The sequence below is a fragment of the Spermophilus citellus genome, assembly GCF_964194105.1.
Source record: "Spermophilus citellus genome assembly, chromosome: 3".
Lineage (NCBI taxonomy): Eukaryota > Metazoa > Chordata > Mammalia > Rodentia > Sciuridae > Spermophilus > Spermophilus citellus.
The window spans coordinates 232,530,501-232,544,047 of record NC_138184.1 but is presented as its reverse complement, the minus strand read 5'-3'; the positions used below and the strand labels follow the sequence as shown (position 1 = coordinate 232,544,047).

General features: G+C 63.1%; 1 protein-coding gene across 3 annotated transcripts in view; it reads left to right on the top strand.

Moving 5' to 3' along the window:
- Positions 1–13,547, top strand: part of VIPR2 (vasoactive intestinal peptide receptor 2) — a 93,718-nt gene that overhangs the window by 56,022 nt on the left and 24,149 nt on the right. The window lies entirely within an intron of this gene.

Here is a 13,547-nt window from a genome sequence, read left to right as displayed (position 1 = left end):
CCCCACACACACCCTGCAGAGCTCCACACACACACACACCCTGCAGAGCTCCCCACACACCCTGCAGAGCTCCCCACCACACACCCTGCAGAGCTCCCCACACACACCCTGCAGAGCTCCCCACACACACCCTGCAGAGCTCCCCACACACACACACACACCCTGCAGAGCTCCCCACACACACACCCTGCAGAGCTCCCCACACACACACCCTGCAGAGCTCCCCCCACACACACACCCTGCAGAGCTCCCCCACACACACCCTGCAGAGCTCCCCACACACACACACACCTTGCAGAGCTCCCCACACACACACACACCCTGCAGAGCTCCCCACACACACACACCCTGCAGAGCTCCACACACACACACACCTTGCAGAGCTCCTCACACACACACCCTGCAGAGCTCCCCCCACACACACCCTGCAGAGCTCCCCCCACACACACCCTGCAGAGCTCCCCCCACACACACCCTGCAGAGCTCCACACACACACACACCCTGCAGAGCTCCCCACACACACACACCCTGCAGAGCTCCCCACACACACACCCTGCAGAGCTCCCCACACACACACCCTGCAGAGCTCCCCACACACACACCTGCAGAGCTCCCCACACACACACACCCTGCAGAGCTCCCCCCACACACCCTGCAGAGCTCCCCACACACACACCCTGCAGAGCTCCCCACACACACCCTGCAGAGCTCCCCACACACACACACCTTGCAGAGCTCCCCCCACCACACACCCTGCAGAGCTCCCCCCACACACACCCTGCAGAGCTCCCCACACACACACACCCCTGCAGAGCTCCCCACACACACACACACCCCTGCAGAGCTCCACACACACACACCCTGCAGAGCTCCCCACACACACCTTGCAGAGCTCCCCACACACACACCCTGCAGAGCTCCCCACACACACACCCTGCAGAGCTCCCCACACACACACCTTGCAGAGCTCCCCACACACACACACACCCTGCAGAGCTCCCCCACACACACACACCCTGCAGAGCTCCCCACACACACACCCTGCAGAGCTCCCCCCACACACACACCCTGCAGAGCTCCCCCCACACACACCCTGCAGAGCTCCACACACACACACCCTGCAGAGCTCCCCACACACACACACCCTGCAGAGCTCCCCCCACACACACACACCCTGCAGAGCTCCCCACACACACACCCTGCAGAGCTCCCCCACACACACACCCTGCAGAGCTCCCACACACACACCCTGCAGAGCTCCCCACACACACCTTGCAGAGCTCCCCACACACACCCTGCAGAGCTCCCCACACACACCCTGCAGAGCTCCCCCCACACACACACCCTGCAGAGTTCCCCACACACACCCTGCAGAGCTCCACATACACACACCCTGCAGAGCTCCACACACACACCCTGCAGAGCTCCCCACACACACACCCTGCAGAGCTCCCCCCACACACACACCCTGCAGAGCTCCCCACACACACACCCTGCAGAGCTCCCCACACACACACCCTGCAGAGCTCCCCACACACACACACCCTGCAGAGCTCCCCACACACACACCCTGCAGAGCTCCCCACACACACACCCTGCAGAGCTCCCCACACACACCTTGCAGAGCTCCCCACACACACACCCTGCAGAGCTCCCCACACACACCCTGCAGAGCTCCCCACACACACCCTGCAGAGCTCCCCACACACACACACACCCTGCAGAGCTCCCCACACACACACCCTGCAGAGCTCCCCACACACACCCTGCAGAGCTCCCCACACACACACCCTGCAGAGCTCCCCACACACACACACCCTGCAGAGCTCCCCACACACACACCCTGCAGAGCTCCCCACACACACCTTGCAGAGCTCCCCACACACACACACCCTGCAGAGCTCCCCACACACACACCCTGCAGAGCTCCCCCCACACACACACCCTGCAGAGCTCCCCACACACACACACCCTGCAGAGCTCCCCACACACACACACACCCTGCAGAGCTCCCCCCACATACACCCTGCAGAGCTCCCCACACACACCCTGCAGAGCTCCCCACACACACCCTGCAGAGCTCCCCCCACACACACACACCCTGCAGAGCTCCCCACACACACACCCTGCAGAGCTCCCCACACAAACACACCCTGCAGAGCTCCCCAGACACACCCTGCAGAGCTCCACATACACACCCTGCAGAGCTCCACACACACACCCTGCAGAGCTCCCCACACACACACACCCTGCAGAGCTCCCCAACACACCCTGCAGAGCTCCACATACACACCCTGCAGAGCTCCCACACACACACACCCTGCAGAGCTCCCCACACACACACCCTGCAGAGCTCCCCACACACACACCCTGCAGAGCTCCACACACACACCCTGCAGAGCTCCCACAACACACACACACCCTGCAGAGCTCCCCACACACACACACCCTGCAGAGCTCCCCCCACACACACACCCTGCAGAGCTCCACACACACACCCTGCAGATCTCCCCACACACACACACACCCTGCAGAGCTCCCACATACACAACACGCAGAGCTCCCCCCACACACACACCCTGCAGAGCTCCACACACACCCTGCAGATCTCCCCACACACACACACACCCTGCAGAGCTCCCCACATACACAACACGCAGAGCTCCCCCCACACACACACCCTGCAGAGCTCCCACATACACAACACGCAGAGCTCCCCCACACACACACCCTGCAGAGCTCCCCCACACACACCCTGCAGAGCTCCCCACACACACACACACCCTGCAGAGCTCCCCACACACACACCCTGCAGAGCTCCCCACACACACACACACCCTGCAGAGCTCCCCACACACACACCCTGCAGAGCTCCCCACACACACACACACCCTGCAGAGCTCCCCACACACACCCTGCAGAGCTCCCCACACACACACACACCCTGCAGAGCTCCCACACACACACCCTGCAGAGCTCCACACACACACCCTGCAGAGCTCCCCACACACACCCTGCAGAGCTCCCCACACACACAACACCCTGCAGAGCTCCCCACACACACACCCTGCAGAGCTCCCCACACACACACACACCCTGCAGAGCTCCCCACACACACCCTGCAGAGCTCCCCACACACACACACCCTGCAGAGCTCCACACACACACCCTGCAGAGCTCCACACACACACCCTGCAGAGCTCCCCACACACACCCTGCAGAGCTCCCCACACACACACACACCCTGCAGAGCTCCCCACACACACCCTGCAGAGCTCCCCCCACACACACACCCTGCAGAGCTCCCCACACACACCCTGCAGAGCTCCCCCCACACACACCCTGCAGAGCTCCCCACACACACACACCCTGCAGAGCTCCCCCCACACACCCTGCAGAGCTCCCCACACACACCCTGCAGAGCTCCCCCACACACACACCCTGCAGAGCTCCCCACACACACACACCCTGCAGAGCTCCCCACACACACCCTGCAGAGCTCCCCACACACACCCTGCAGAGCTCCCCCCACACACACCCTGCAGAGCTCCCCACACACACACACCCTGTAGAGCTCCCCCCACACACACACACACCCTGCAGAGCTCCACACACACACACACCCTGCAGAGCTCCCCACACACACCCTGCAGAGCTCCCCCCACACACACACCCTGCAGAGCTCCCCCTCCACACACACCCTGCAGAGCTCCCCACACACACACCCTGCAGAGCTCCCCACACACACACACACCTTGCAGAGCTCCCCACACACACACCCTGCAGAGCTCCCCACACACACACACACCCTGCAGAGCTCCCCACACACACACCCTGCAGAGCTCCCCACACACACACACACCCTGCAGAGCTCCCCACACACACACCCTGCAGAGCTCCCCACACACACACACACCCTGCAGAGCTCCCCACACACACACCCTGCAGAGCTCCCCACACACACACACACCTTGCAGAGCTCCCCACACACACCCTGCAGAGCTCCCCACACACACCCTGCAGAGCTCCCCCCACACACCCTGCAGAGCTCCCCACACACACACACCCTGCAGAGCTCCCCACACACACCCTGCAGAGCTCCCCCCACACACACACCCTGCAGAGCTCCCCCCACACACCCTGCAGAGCTCCCCACACACACACCCTGCAGAGCTCCCCCCACACACACACACCCTGCAGAGCTCCCCCCCCACACACACACTGCAGAGCTCCCCACACACACACCCTGCAGAGCTCCCCACACACACACACACACCCTGCAGAGCTCCCCCCCCACACACACCCTGCAGAGCTCCCCACACACACACCCTGCAGAGCTCCCCACACACACACACACCCTGCAGAGCTCCCCACACACACCCTGCAGAGCTCTCCACACACACACACCCTGCAGAGCTCCCCACATACACACCCTGCAGAGCTCCCCACACACACACACCCTGCAGAGCTCCCCACACACACACCCTGCAGAGCTCCACATACACACCCTGCAGAGCTCCCCCCACACACACCCTGCAGAGCTCCCACATACACACCCTGCAGAGTTCCCCCCACACACACACCCTGCAGAGCTCCACATACACACCCTGCAGATCTCCCCACACACACACACCCTGCAGAGCTCCACATACACACCCTGCAGAGCTCCCCCCACACACACCCTGCAGAGCTCCCCACACACACACCTTGCAGAGCTCCACATACACACCTTGCAGATCTCCCCACACACACACACCCTGCAGAGCTCCCCACACACACACACCCTGCAGAGCTCCCCACACACACCCTGCAGAGCTCCCCACACACACACCTTGCAGAGCTCCACATACACACCTTGCAGATCTCCCCACACACACACACCCTGCAGAGCTCCCCACACACACACCCTGCAGAGCTCCCCACACACACCTTGCAGAGCTCCCCCCACACACACCCTGCAGAGCTCCCCACACACACACCTTGCAGAGCTCCACATACACACCTTGCAGATCTCCCCACACACACACACCCTGCAGAGCTCCCCACACACACACACCCTGCAGAGCTCCCCACACACACCCTGCAGAGCTCCCCACACACACACCTTGCAGAGCTCCACATACACACCTTGCAGATCTCCCCACACACACACCCTGCAGAGCTCCCCACACACACACCCTGCAGAGCTCCCCACACACACCCTGCAGAGCTCCCCCACACACACCCTGCAGAGCTCCCCCCACACACACCCTGCAGAGCTCCCCCCACACACACCCTGCAGAGCTCCCCACACACACACCCTGCAGAGCTCCCCACACACACACACCTTGCAGAGCTCCCCACACACACACACCCTGCAGAGCTCCACATACACACACCCTGCAGAGCTCCCCCCACACACACCCTGCAGAGCTCCCCCACACACACCCTGCAGAGCTCCCCACACACACACCCTGCAGAGCTCCCCACACACACACACCCTGCAGAGCTCCCCACACACACCCTGCAGAGCTCCCCCCACACACACCCTGCAGAGCTCCCCCACACACACACCCTGCAGAGCTCCCCCCACACACACCCTGCAGAGCTCCCCACACACACACCCTGCAGAGCTCCCCACACACACACACCTTGCAGAGCTCCCCACACACACACACCTGCAGAGCTCCACATACACACACCCTGCAGAGCTCCCCACACACACACACCCTGCAGAGCTCCCCACACACACACCCTGCAGAGCTCCCCACACACACACCCTGCAGATCTCCCCCCACACACACACCCTGCAGAGCTCCACACACACACACCCTGCAGAGCTCCCCCCACACACACACCCTGCAGAGCTCCCCCACACAACCCTGCAGAGCTCCCCACACACACACCCTGCAGAGCTCCACATACACACACCCTGCAGAGCTCCCCACACACACACCCTGCAGAGCTCCCCACACACACACCCTGTAGAGCTCCCCACACACACACCCTGCAGAGCTCCCCCACACACCCTGCAGAGCTCCCCACACACACACCCTGCAGAGCTCCCCACACACACACCCTGCAGAGCTCCCCACACACACACCTTGCAGAGCTCCACATACACACACCCTGCAGAGCTCCCCACACACACACACCCTGCAGAGCTCCCCCCACACACCCTGCAGAGCTCCACACACACACACCCTGCAGAGCTCCCCCCACATACACACACACCCTGCAGAGCTCCCACACACACACACCCTGCAGAGCTCCCCACACACACCCTGCAGAGCTCCCCCCACACACACACCCTGCAGAGCTCCCCCCACACACCCTGCAGAGCTCCACACACACACACCCTGCAGAGCTCCCCCACACACACACACACCCTGCAGAGCTCCACACACACACACCCTGCAGAGCTCCCCCCACACACACACCCTGCAGAGTTCCCCACACACACACACCCTGCAGAGCTCCCCACACACACACCCTGCAGAGCTCCCCCACACACACACACCCTGCAGAGCTCCCCACACACACACACCCTGCAGAGCTCCCCACACACACACACCCTGCAGAGCTCCCCACACACACACACCCTGCAGAGCTCCCCCCACACACACACCCTGCAGAGTTCCCCACACACACACACCCTGCAGAGCTCCCCACACACACACCCTGCAGAGCTCCCCCCACACACACCCTGCAGAGCTCCCTCACACACACACCCTGCAGAGCTCCACACACACACACACCCTGCAGAGCTCCCCACACACACCCTGCAGAGCTCCCCACACACACACCCTGCAGAGCTCCCCCCACACACACCCTGCAGAGCTCCACACACACACACACCCTGCAGAGCTCCCCACACACCCTGCAGAGCTCCCCACACACACCCTGCAGAGCTCCCCACACACACCCTGCAGAGCTCCCCACACACACCCTGCAGAGCTCCCCACACACACACACACACCCTGCAGAGCTCCCCACACACACACCCTGCAGAGCTCCCCACACACACACACCCTGCAGAGCTCCCCCCACACACACCCTGCAGAGCTCCCCACACACACACACCCTGCAGAGCTCCCCACACACACACACCCTGCAGAGCTCCCCCACACACACACCCTGCAGAGCTCCCCCCACACACACCCTGCAGAGCTCCCCACACACACACACACCCTGCAGAGCTCCCCACACACACACACCCTGCAGAGCTCCCCACACACACACACACCCTGCAGAGCTCCACACACACACACACCTTGCAGAGCTCCTCACACACACACCCTGCAGAGCTCCCCCCACACACACCCTGCAGAGCTCCCCCCACACACACCCTGCAGAGCTCCCCCCACACACACCCTGCAGAGCTCCACACACACACACCCTGCAGAGCTCCCCACACACACACACCCTGCAGAGCTCCCCACACACACACCCTGCAGAGCTCCCCACACACACACCCTGCAGAGCTCCCCACACACACCCTGCAGAGCTCCCCACACACACACACCCTGCAGAGCTCCCCCACACACCCTGCAGAGCTCCCCACACACACACCCTGCAGAGCTCCCCACACACACCCTGCAGAGCTCCCCACACACACACACCTTGCAGAGCTCCCCCCCACCACACACCCTGCAGAGCTCCCCCCACACACACCCTGCAGAGCTCCCCACACACACACACCCTGCAGAGCTCCCCACACACCACACACCCTGCAGAGCTCCACACACACACACCCTGCAGAGCTCCCCACACACACCTTGCAGAGCTCCCCACACACACACCCTGCAGAGCTCCCCACACACACACCCTGCAGAGCTCCCCACACACACACCTTGCAGAGCTCCCCACACACACACACCCTGCAGACCTCCCCACACACACACACCCTGCAGAGCTCCCCACACACACACCCTGCAGAGCTCCCCCCCCACACACACCCTGCAGAGCTCCCCCCACACACACCCTGCAGAGCTCCACACACACACACCCTGCAGAGCTCCCCACACACACACCCTGCAGAGCTCCCCACACACACACACCCTGCAGAGCTCCCCCACACACACACACCCTGCAGAGCTCCCCACACACACACCCTGCAGAGCTCCCCACACACACACACCCTGCAGAGCTCCCACACACACACCCTGCAGAGCTCCCCACACACACCTTGCAGAGCTCCCCACACACACCCTGCAGAGCTCCCCACACACACCCTGCAGAGCTCCCCCCACACACACACCCTGCAGAGTTCCCCACACACACCCTGCAGAGCTCCACATACACACACCCTGCAGAGCTCCACACACACACCCTGCAGAGCTCCCCACACACACACCCTGCAGAGCTCCCCCACACACACACCCTGCAGAGCTCCCCCCACACACACCCTGCAGAGCTCCCACACACACACACCCTGCAGAGCTCCCCACACACACACACCCTGCAGAGCTCCCCACACACACACCCTGCAGAGCTCCCCACACACACACCCTGCAGAGCTCCCCACACACACCTTGCAGAGCTCCCCACACACACACCCTGCAGAGCTCCCCACACACACCCTGCAGAGCTCCCCACACACACCCTGCAGAGCTCCCCACACACACATACACCCTGCAGAGCTCCACACACACACACCCTGCAGAGCTCCCCACACACACCCTGCAGAGCTCCCCACACACACACCTGCAGAGCTCCCCACACACACACACCCTGCAGAGCTCCCCACACACACACCCTGCAGAGCTCCCCACACACACCTTGCAGAGCTCCCCACACACACACACCCTGCAGAGCTCCCCACACACACACCCTGCAGAGCTCCCCCCACACACACACCTGCAGAGCTCCCCACACACACACACCCTGCAGAGCTCCCCACACACACACACACCCTGCAGAGCTCCCCCCACATACACCCTGCAGAGCTCCCCACACACACCCTGCAGAGCTCCCCACACACACCCTGCAGAGCTCCCCCCACACACACACCCTGCAGAGCTCCCCACACACACACCCTGCAGAGCTCCCCACACAAACACACCCTGCAGAGCTCCCCAGACACACCCTGCAGAGCTCCACATACACACCCTGCAGAGCTCCACACACACACCCTGCAGAGCTCCCCACACACACACACCCTGCAGAGCTCCCCAGACACACCCTGCAGAGCTCCACATACACACCCTGCAGAGCTCCCCACACACACACACCCTGCAGAGCTCCCCACACACACACCCTGCAGAGCTCCCCACACACACACACCCTGCAGAGCTCACCACACACACACACCCTGCAGAGCTCCCCACACACACACACCCTGCAGAGCTCACCACACACACACCCTGCAGAGCTCCACACACACACCCTGCAGAGCTCCACATACACACACACACCCTGCAGAGCTCCCCACACACACACACCCTGCAGAGCTCCCCACATACACAACACGCAGAGCTCCCCCCCACACACACACCCTGCAGAGCTCCACACACACCCTGCAGATCTCCCCACACACACACACACCCTGCAGAGCTCCCCACATACACAACACGCAGAGCTCCCCCCCACACACACACCCTGCAGAGCTCCCCACATACACAACACGCAGAGCTCCCCCCACACACACACCCTGCAGAGCTCCCCCCACACACACCCTGCAGAGCTCCCCACACACACACACACCCTGCAGAGCTCCCCACACACACACCCTGCAGAGCTCCCCACACACACACACACCCTGCAGAGCTCCCCACACACACCCTGCAGAGCTCCCCACACACACACACCCTGCAGAGCTCCACACACACCCTGCAGATCTCCCCACACACACACACACCCTGCAGAGCTCCCCACATACACAACACGCAGAGCTCCCCCCCACACACACACCCTGCAGAGCTCCCCACATACACAACACGCAGAGCTCCCCCCACACACACACCCTGCAGAGCTCCCCCCACACACACCCTGCAGAGCTCCCCACACACACACACACCCTGCAGAGCTCCCCACACACACACCCTGCAGAGCTCCCCACACACACACACACCCTGCAGAGCTCCCCACACACACCCTGCAGAGCTCCCCACACACACACACCCTGCAGAGCTCCACACACACACCCTGCAGAGCTCCACACACACACCCTGCAGAGCTCCCCACACACACCCTGCAGAGCTCCCCACACACACACACACCCTGCAGAGCTCCCCACACACACCCTGCAGAGCTCCCCCCACACACACACCCTGCAGAGCTCCCCACACACACCCTGCAGAGCTCCCCCCACACACACCCTGCAGAGCTCCCCACACACACACACCCTGCAGAGCTCCCCCCACACACCCTGCAGAGCTCCCCCCACACACCCTGCAGAGCTCCCCCCACACACACACCCTGCAGAGCTCCCCACACACACACACCCTGCAGAGCTCCCCACACACACCCTGCAGAGCTCCCCACACACACCCTGCAGAGCTCCCCCCACACACACCCTGCAGAGCTCCCCACACACACACACCCTGTAGAGCTCCCCCCACACACACACACACCCTGCAGAGCTCCACACACACACACACACCCTGCAGAGCTCCCCACACACACCCTGCAGAGCTCCCCCCACACACACACCCTGCAGAGCTCCCCCTCCACACACACCCTGCAGAGCTCCCCACACACACACCCTGCAGAGCTCCCCACACACACACACACCTTGCAGAGCTCCCCACACACACACCCTGCAGAGCTCCCCACACACACACACACCCTGCAGAGCTCCCCACACACACACCCTGCAGAGCTCCCCACACACACACACACCCTGCAGAGCTCCCCACACACACACACACCCTGCAGAGCTCCCCACACACACACCCTGCAGAGCTCCCCACACACACACACACCTTGCAGAGCTCCCCACACACACCCTGCAGAGCTCCCCACACACACCCTGCAGAGCTCCCCCCACACACCCTGCAGAGCTCCCCACACACACACACCCTGCAGAGCTCCCCACACACACCCTGCAGAGCTCCCCCCACACACACACCCTGCAGAGCTCCCCCCACACACCCTGCAGAGCTCCCCACACACACACCCTGCAGAGCTCCCCCCACACACACACACACCCTGCAGAGCTCCCCCCACACACACACCCTGCAGAGCTCCCCACACACACACCCTGCAGAGCTCCCCACACACACACACACACCCTGCAGAGCTCCCCCCCCACACACACCCTGCAGAGCTCCCCACACACACACCCTGCAGAGCTCCCCACACACACACACACCCTGCAGAGCTCCCCACACACACCCTGCAGAGCTCCCCACACACACACACCCTGCAGAGCTCCCCACATACACACCCTGCAGAGCTCCCCACACACACACACCCTGCAGAGCTCCCCACACACACACCCTGCAGAGCTCCACATACACACCCTGCAGAGCTCCCCCCACACACACCCTGCAGAGCTCCACATACACACCCTGCAGAGCTCCCCCCACACACACACCCTGCAGAGCTCCACATACACACCCTGCAGATCTCCCCACACACACACACCCTGCAGAGCTCCACATACACACCCTGCAGAGCTCCCCCCACACACACCCTGCAGAGCTCCCCACACACACACCTTGCAGAGCTCCACATACACACCTTGCAGATCTCCCCACACACACACACCCTGCAGAGCTCCCCACACACACACACCCTGCAGAGCTCCCCACACACACCCTGCAGAGCTCCCCACACACACACCTTGCAGAGCTCCACATACACACCTTGCAGATCTCCCCACACACACACACCCTGCAGAGCTCCCCACACACACACCCTGCAGAGCTCCCCACACACACCTTGCAGAGCTCCCCCCACACACACCCTGCAGAGCTCCCCACACACACACCTTGCAGAGCTCCACATACACACCTTGCAGATCTCCCCACACACACACACCCTGCAGAGCTCCCCACACACACACACCCTGCAGAGCTCCCCACACACACCCTGCAGAGCTCCCCACACACACACCTTGCAGAGCTCCACATACACACCTTGCAGATCTCCCCACACACACACACCCTGCAGAGCTCCCCACACACACACCCTGCAGAGCTCCCCACACACACCCTGCAGAGCTCCCCACACACACCCTGCAGAGCTCCCCCCACACACACCCTGCAGAGCTCCCCCCACACACACCCTGCAGAGCTCCCCACACACACACCCTGCAGAGCTCCCCACACACACACACCTTGCAGAGCTCCCCCACACACACACACCCTGCAGAGCTCCACATACACACACCCTGCAGAGCTCCCCCCACACACACCCTGCAGAGCTCCCCACACACACACCCTGCAGAGCTCCCCACACACACACCCTGCAGAGCTCCCCACACACACACACCCTGCAGAGCTCCCCACACACACCCTGCAGAGCTCCCCCCACACACACCCTGCAGAGCTCCCCACACACACACCCTGCAGAGCTCCCCCCACACACACCCTGCAGAGCTCCCCACACACACACTCTGCAGAGCTCCCCACACACACACACCTTGCAGAGCTCCCCCACACACACACACCCTGCAGAGCTCCACATACACACACCCTGCAGAGCTCCCCACACACACACACCCTGCAGAGCTCCCCCCACACACCCTGCAGAGCTCCCCACACACACACCCTGCAGAGCTCCACATACACACACCCTGCAGAGCTCCCCACACACACACCCTGCAGAGCTCCCCACACACACACCCTGTAGAGCTCCCCACACACACACCCTGCAGAGCTCCCCCCACACACCCTGCAGAGCTCCCCACACACACACCCTGCAGAGCTCCCCACACACACACCCTGCCGAGCTCCCCACACACACACCTTGCAGAGCTCCCCCACACACACACACCCTGCAGAGCTCCACATACACACACCCTGCAGAGCTCCCCACACACACACACCCTGCAGAGCTCCCCACACACACCCTGCAGAGCTCCCCCCACACACACCCTGCAGAGCTCCCCACACACACACCCTGCAGAGCTCCCCACACACACACCCTGCAGAGCTCCCCACACACACACACCTTGCAGAGCTCCCCACACACACCCTGCAGAGCTCCACATACACACACCCTGCAGAGCTCCACATACACACCCTGCAGAGCTCCACACACACACACACCCTGCAGAGCTCCCCACACACACACCCTGCAGAGCTCCCCACACACACACTCTGCAGAGCTCCACATACACACCCTGCAGAGCTCCCCACACACACACACACACCCTGCAGAGCTCCCCACACACACACACCCTGCAGAGCTCCACATACACACACACCCTGCAGAGCTCCCCCCACACACCCTGCAGAGCTCCCCACACACACACACCCTGCAGAGCTCCCCACACACACCCTGCAGAGCTCCACATACACACCCTGCAGAGCTCCCCACACACACCCTGCAGAGCTCCCCACACACACCCTGCAGAGCTCCCCACACACACCCTGCAGAGCTCCCCCCACACACACAC